The sequence below is a fragment of the Dipteris shenzhenensis genome, chromosome 2, assembly GCF_047967505.1.
Source record: "Dipteris shenzhenensis isolate YYH24624 ecotype China chromosome 2, Dip_SZ_1.0, whole genome shotgun sequence".
Lineage (NCBI taxonomy): Eukaryota > Viridiplantae > Streptophyta > Polypodiopsida > Gleicheniales > Dipteridaceae > Dipteris > Dipteris shenzhenensis.
In genome coordinates this window covers 10,251,583-10,259,927 of record NC_141597.1, presented here as the reverse complement: position 1 = coordinate 10,259,927, position 8,345 = coordinate 10,251,583, and the positions used below count along the sequence as shown (strand labels likewise).

The following is an 8,345-nucleotide window of genomic DNA, read 5'->3' as shown; positions in this document are numbered from 1 at the left end:
GATGACTGTGATATGAGAGAGGAGGATGATCATGAGATAGGAGATACAGATATTGAGGCCATTACCCATGAGGACGAGCCTACCATTGGTGATGTTAATTTCGATGAGCACATGAGTAGCACAAGTAGTAGTGGGTTGAATGTATTTGTGCTTTGGTAATCATGGGCAATGTTTGGAAAGCAGTGAATCTGTACATTTATCAACCTACACCAAAATCTCACTTTTTGTATTCTCTGTTTTGCATCTAAATCCGCATCTAATTCACAGTGTAGACGTGCAAATAGACACACCCATATTTTTGCTATTCTAGTAGTGCCTATAGATGCGCCCGCTATTTCGCACATCTATCAAGCACGTCTATAGTTGCTTTGTCTTGTTGTGATGCTGATTTTGATCAGCACAGTAGGACAAGTAGTAGCAGGCTAAATGTATTTGTAGATCTCAACATTGGTTTGGATTTTGAAGTAGACAGCTTGGCAAGGGTTGATCTCATTGAGGATGAGATCGAACCATAGCCCATCATTGATATTGGCAAAACTATTTTATATATTGTCTCATTCTCCTCACCTCACTTAATTTTTGTATATATGGGTTTGTGAGAAAGCATTGATATTTTTATTAAAATTATGTTCTTTGGTAATCATGGGCAAGGTTTGGAAAGAAGTGATGAAAATTTATCAGCCTGTAGCAAAATTTTACTCTCTGTATTCTCTGATATGTGTTTATAAATGCGTCTAAATACGCGTCCAAGTAACAATGTAGGCGCACTATTAGGCACCTTAATAACCATGCTATTAGATGCGCTAATAGATGCACTCATATTTTCTCTATTCTATCTATGCCTATAGACGCACCCACAATTTTGCACATCTATCAAGCGCATCTCTAGTTGCTTTGTCTTGTTATGTGTGACGATATGGCTAATGCAAAGAAGGAGAAGGAGAAAAAGTTTAGGGTGCGTGAGACCCACAGAGAAGTAACCATGCTGAACAGCAAGCGACAAGAAGAATTGTTGGAGGATAAAAAGGAGGTACTTATATACTAAACATTGAACGTCTTCCTATTACTACTTTGTCTTTCACATTGTTCCTTGAGCCCCTCTGACCAACAAACAATCAAAATCACATTCAAGAAAGAGATTGATTGGTTTTCTCCTTCCATAGCCTTTCACTCATAGCATGCTCACTCTAGAATTAAAGCTGGCCGCACACTAGTGCTGACCACTATCGTAGTTGGGCTCTAACACTGACGGTATTCTTTGTGGGACTATCCCAAGTGATGCTATGACTTGTATTTGTAGTGAAGTCGTTCAAAGTGGCATGCTGAGCTTCTCGGCAGCGTCTACCACATAGAATGGTAATACATTTTTCAAAACATATAGCTGCCATTGTGATTCTTCATATTTGAATTCTATAATTCCATATTGAGCGGATCAGATTGCAAGTTGACGAATAAGTTGCTAAGCACATTTTCACATTACGTACTATGACTTTCGGTGTTGTAGATCCAAGCATTGGGTGGTTGCGGTGCTGCTGGAATGGATTCTGTGAATGGAGTGGAAGTTGTTCTTTGGGACAATGATGGCAATGTTAGTGCTAAAAGAAAATCAATCTCCTCTCTCTCTATTTTTGTGTGTGTGTGTGTGTGTGTGTGTGTGTGTGATATAACATATTGCGTATAGCATCTAAAAGCCATGCATGCATCACAGCTTGTATGCCCGTGACACGATTCAAGCAGCTTAGGTTTCTTCTTATTCGATACAACAGACAACATCAGCAAAGCATGCAACCAAGCTGCATATTCAAGCAATAGCACACAGCCTAGTGAGGGGACTTCGACTGGAAATCATTGGACAACTACGTCAGCAAGGGGGCTGGACATGGTAAGGCATGTAGAAATATGCATATGCACCTTTTGGCCTATGCATGATTGCTATGGGGTTGTAACATGTCAAACTACATGTTTCAGGAGCAAAAGTCGACCTTATTAGCAGTGTTGTTATGGGTGTATGGTTTTGCAAAGATGAGGTAACTATGGGTTATTCATTGTCGTACTGAGTGGTATAGGTATGGCAAGTTCAACCGGTTGAAAAGCTTTAAAGCTCAAACAAAAAGCTTCTCAAAAGCTAACACAACAATGCCTCTACAGTACACCTTCAAAGATTATAATTTTGAAGTTATCCCCCAATAGATCTGGTATCGATTTTGTAGGAGGAGTAAAAGTAATAGTGACAAAGGCATTCGGTAGCTAGACATCCTAGCATTGATTTACATTACAAAGAGCTTAGACACATTAGATGAAGAGGAAGAGTACCTTCTTGCCTTGCATTCTTGCCTGTGTGGGATTTCCATCCAAAAGTTATTGTCCTTCTCCGACATCAATTCTTCAAACGTCAAGGCTTGATTCTGTCACTTTTTTGCAAAGCCTCTCTTTGATTTAACAAGAATTGCACAAGAAGGTTGCAAGTATGGAGTAAGTAATCCTTTCAATCCTTCCTCGCAAATTTTATTTTGTACTTGAATCTGAACTTAATTCCATTCATTTTGTTTCCATTTGGTTTGATAAAGTCTTCGCCCACATTAACTCAAATACTATGAATCGTCCACTTCTATCTACAACTACTAGTTGCTATCTGCAGGGCATGAAAAAAACACTACTTCACTCTATTGATTAATTAAAAACACTACCTCACTCTATTGACAAAATCTCATGCAAAATAGGCCTATAAATCCAATGTAAAATCCATGCAAGAATTGCCCACCAATGAAATCTTATATGCAACAAAGTTGTGACAATTTCCAAAACCAAAACAAGTGCTCTCAGTAATTAGCATTGATTAATACATTGAATGCACAAATTGTGAAACAAAGACTTATTTTGGTTTATTTAATGGTGAATGCATGGTCTAATTTTGGTTTATTTAATGGAGAATGCATGGTCCAATTTTTGGGCTTAAATAATGGATAGCATGCTTTAATATGGCTTCTATTATGAATGTATTGTTTATGTTTGTCAGCATGTTTGTTACACATTCATGGAGGGAATTGTACAAAGAGATTGCATCTATCGTTCTTTGCTGCCCTCTAGCAAATTGATGTGGTCCATTCATCGACTAGGCAAAGTATAATTATGGGATCTCATTTATTGAAGACTTATCAGGCTTTGACATCAGCATCCTTCACATTGTTCCAATACCATTAATGCCTTTCACCGTGGCTAATAGCATCTACTGCCATCTAGAGCATATGCTCCCTGAGCTAATGACCTACAACAATGTGGCCTTTTTTTTGCCTCCAAGATCAAATAAATTGCCAAAAGACGACGAGAATTTGAATTTCACCTGGTTCGCCGCTCATGGTGATTTTATTGACATTGGACTACGTTGTACGATTATGATTATTGACATTCAGGCAATATGCTAGTATCTTATCCATTCGCGAGACTTATTCTAAGCATTAATATTCTCGGTGCTAATATTCTCGATGCTCTCAATCTCAATGCTTGGGGAAGGGCATTCCTTTGGATTATAACTCTTTGGGGAAAAGAAGCGCACCGCCTCCCCACCCATACTATGTGTGATTATAAAATTATATTATATATTATCATATAAATATTGTTAATTGCTCGTTCATTCAATTTTTCTTATTTTCAATGTGAATTCTTATAATATTCCTCTCTTTTAATACATGTTCTCGATGGAAGGAGCAAAGAAATCCAAGCTGGATGCAACATCAAAGAACGACAACACCTTTATACATATGGTTGAAGCCCATGTGACAATATTGTATAGACCAATGAGTATTAGTTATGAGCTCTTATGAGCATCACTTTATTCATGTATTTATTGGGCTTCAACTTCCAAAATATGGAGCTTACTAAGTCGGTAATAAATCACCACCCCTGACATTTGCAGGAGGATCGGATCCTAACTCCTAAGGAACCTTGTGTCATGTCTCGTGTCCCTACTGTTACTCATTCATTTTTTCCTTTAAAATTTGATAAAATGCTAGGATTCGAGTTCAGGATCGAGTTAGTGGTTACGTGCTCGACGACAGAGAGAGGCTCTATTGCAATCTAGTTGGATTGAAAGTGCAGGATTGTGAGCTTGGAATGAGAGGTGGGAACGAAGAGAGCGCTTCGAGGTGGAGGGTAGCGTACAAGGCCGGGCAAGACCAAGGTGAAAGGTTCCATAGCGGTATAAAAGATATGCTCAACTTCCATTATCTATTCGTGCCCAGCTCTGCTGCTCTTTGCGCAGCAGCTTATATGGTGGATCGCCTTGACGTGCAGCAGCTATGGTGGATCGCCTCCCCTCCCTCCTCTTCCCCTTCTTCGTCTTCTTCCTGCTTGTGGCTACCTCCCTTCCTATCCCGTCCTCCTCCTTCCCCTCCTCCATTCTCTTCAATTCCTCCCTCCTCTTCTGTGGCCCCACCGACAATACCCATTTCGTCCTCTCCGACATCTTCCTCTCCAGTGGTAACTTCTCCTTCGGTTGCCAGACGCTCGACAAGCCCAACCAATTCCACATCTCCGTCGCCCTCTCCACCCGCCTCTACCCCGCCGTTCCCATCTGGATCGCCAATCGCAACAACCCCGTTCCTGTCAACTCCTCCTTGAGCTCCGATTCGCACGGAGATGTCCTCCTCAGGAACCCCCAGGGTGAGCCGGTCTGGAACAGTAACACCAACAACGCCGTCGGCATGAAACTCACTGATTACGGCAACCTCATCTTGTTCGATGCTGCCAATTCGCCCCTCTGGCAAAGCTTCGACGATCCCATCGATTTGCTCGTTCCCGGGCAGGCTTTGAAGTCCGGGAAAACGCTAGTCTCTGGGTTCTCGCCCAAATTTCAGGGTAGTGCTCTTCAGGTTACGGGGAATTATACAGCGGTGATGAAGCCTGGCGGCCTTATTCTGTACGTGCAATCCTCCTCAGCACCCGTTCCGTATTTTGCGATCCAGTTCCCCTTGAACATTTCTACCGTGTACGAGATCTACAGCACTGCTTGTAATCATACAGAATTGCGGCTCACTTCAGATAATCTTACGCAAATCCAAGCAGCTGATTCTCCAGGGTGTGTTTCGTATTCTCCCGATGGTGGCCCAGTGGTCCAATTCCCCAGCCCAATCAGGTTCATTCGATTAGATGTGGATGGCAACATACGGGGGTATCATCCTGATTACGATCCCTTCTTCGACTTGTTCTCCTTTACTGGCCGTGGGCTTTGCGCACTTCCGAACGCATGTGGGCAGTATGGTATTTGCAATACGAATTCCAGTTCGTTATGCTCGTGTCCAGGGAACGTGTTGGTTGGTGCTTCTTCTGAAACCGAAGTGCCGTGCTTTCGCCAAATGAATTCCAGCGAGGGTATTACGAGTTGCGTGCCCTGTATTCCCCTGGCGTGCAACAATGGAACTGATGAACATGGCTTTCTTGATATGGAAAGAGTCGACTATTTCGCTAATGATTTCATTTCTCCGACCTTGCTAGTTGATTCTTTCGAAAAATGCAAGGCAGCTTGCGCAGTCAATTGCTCTTGCTTAGCGGCTTTCTACAGAAATAGCACTAGCGAATGTTTCCTCCATGAGAATGTTCTTTCCATGATTCAAGTATCCGACTCGAACCTCACTGGCGCCTTAAAGTACCAGAAAGCCAATTCCAGCGCAAACCAGTTGATGTCAGAGACGAAGCTGATCGTTTGGATAAGCCTCACCTCTGTGGCATCCATTGGCTTCTTCGGAATTTGGTACGTCGCAAAACGCAAAGAAAGGGCGGATACCAAGCAGGTGGACGAGGAGGATCTGCTTTCCGCCTTGCCAGGCCAACCCAAACGGTTCAAGTTCAAAGAGCTACGAGTGGCAACAGCTGACTTCAGCCAAAAGCTTGGGGCGGGTGGGTTCGTTCGGTGTACAGGGGCAATCTCCCCGACGGCTCGATGGTTGCAGTGAAGCAATTGGAGACCTGGAGCTCAAGCCAGGGGCTGAAAGAATTCCGAGCGGAGGTGATTGCTCTGAGCAACATAAATCATCAGAACCTGGTGCATCTGAGAGGCTTCTGTGAAGCGGGGTCGCGAAGGCTTTTGGTGTACGAGTATGTACCGAACGGGTCACTGGACACTTGGTTGTTCCGCAACCCTTCGCCCGCCTCGCCGGACATGGTGCTGGGTTGGCCGAAGCGGTTGGAGATCGTGATACACACAGCGCGGGGGTTGGTATTTCTACACGAGCAATGCAGAAACAGGATAATCCATTTGGACATCAAGCCACAGAACATACTGCTGGACGACAAGTTTATGGCGAAGCTATCGGATTTTGGGCTAGCGAGGCTGGTGAACGAGGATGAGACGACGGCGGTAACGAGGATGAGGGGGACGCCAGGGTACATGGCGCCGGAATGCTTGATACTAACGGATGAAACAGCGAAGAGCGATGTGTATAGCTTTGGGATGGTGCTGTTGGAAGTGGTGAGCGGCAGGAAGAACGTGGACGTGGCGAGGCTTGCTGTGCATGGCGACACCGAAGGATGGTATTTCCCAGCTCTCGCAGCCAAGAAGGTAGAGAATGGCGATTGGCAAGACATTCTCGACCCTTTCCTCCACCTGGAACCCCTTGACTTGCCCCAAGCCCTCCGAGTCATCCACATTGCCTTCTGGTGCATCCAAGATGAGCCCTCCCTGCGTCCCACCATGGGTAACGCCCTCTTCTTGCTCGAGGGCCATTCTCCTGTCAATCCCCCACCCCTCTCCTTCCACTTTGGCATGCACTTGCATCACCCTCACACAATTGCCACTACCTCCACCTCCACCACCTCCCCTCCGACAGAGGTGGTAGATCTTGGAATCCCATGTGAAGACCCTTGCCGAGGAGAAGCTTCTCCCAATCATTGAGTGATCTCCCCTCTAAACATGGTTGACTAGTCTCCCCTAACCCTTGGCCTTATCTTATGAAAATTATGACCACCTCCTTGAAGGGGAATTGAATTTATTCATTGAGGTGGGGCATACCCTTCCCCATATAACCACAAATGTTTTCCTTATGTGGGATTCCCTTGCCCATGTTTGGCAAAAAATAACCAAATTTGGGACCTCATTGGGGTTAGGGCCTAAAAGGTGGGAAGGATAGTGAAATGTGGTCCCATGGCTATTAAAATAGGACTAAATGTAATGTGTTGGGTCTTACAATGGCCCAAGGCAACGTGTGGGGTCTAATTATGATGACCCATGCCACCTTAAGTTTCATTGTATTTGGGAAATTGTAAACCTTTCTTCTTTCCCTTTGTGGGTACCATGTCCAAAGGTCTCCCTATTTTTTTCCCTTTGTCCAAGTTAAGGTTACGGGCTTGAAACATGGGAAGGAAGGTTAAATGTGGCACCATGGCTATCCAAATAGGACTAAATATTGCAATGTGTTGGGCCCTATCATGCCCATTTAGGAAACCATAACTCTTTCCTTGGACTTTGTCCAAAAGGATAGTCATGTGCACAAAAGTCACCCTATTTTTTTCCCTCTGTCCAAAAGGGAAGCCACTAGCTGTCATGTGTCCACGGATACTTTTATGATCTAGGGATAAAAAAGTACGTTTTTTAAAATAAAATGCATACTTTTCAATTAAAAAACAAGGCCGAACGCCCTAAACGCCAAAAAAATACGGTTCTTTACACTGACTGTCGACCGGGAGCATACCGTGCGGTTTGTAATCTTACCATGCAGTATAAGGTTTTGAACACCGTGCGGTATTTAGCCATAGCAAGCGGTATGAGATACCCTGTATGGTCCTGCATCAACATCGTGTGATTTTTTTTAGGGTGCCAAAAGACATCGCATGGTAACCCATCAATACTGTGCGGTGTATGTCACAACAAGACAAAGCACCCATAGACGCGCACACAGACGCGTTTACTGAACTAAATAAAAAACTTACAGGTGCGTCTATTTGCACGTCTATTTTTGCATCTGTAGACTCGCATCTACCAGTGCGTCTATATAGCAGACACACGTGCGTATAGACGTGCATTTAGACACTTAAATAGACGCTCTTATAAACACATTTATAGATGCAAAAATAGATGCTTATCGAACAGATAGATGAGTATATAGATACGTTTATAGACGCACTAATAGACGCGCTTTATTATATATTTTTTTCAATTTACAAAATGTTGTCTATGTTGTGTATGCTATATAGTTACAAGAATCCCATTTCCACATTGTGTAATTCAATTCTTACAGCCAACCACATTTTAACTACAATTCCAAATAAAACATTACAACTCCAAAATGCAATAAAATTGAAAGCTCAAAAAGTGCTTGTATGTACATATAGCACAAAGCTAAGCCACATCATGT

The 8,345-nt window shown here is 43.4% G+C and overlaps 1 pseudogene; it reads left to right on the top strand.

Moving 5' to 3' along the window:
* Nucleotides 1-916: 916 nt before the first annotated feature.
* LOC147904317 (G-type lectin S-receptor-like serine/threonine-protein kinase SD2-5) lies at nucleotides 917-6,886 on the top strand (annotated as a pseudogene).
* The last annotated feature ends 1,459 nt before the right edge of the window (nucleotides 6,887-8,345 follow it).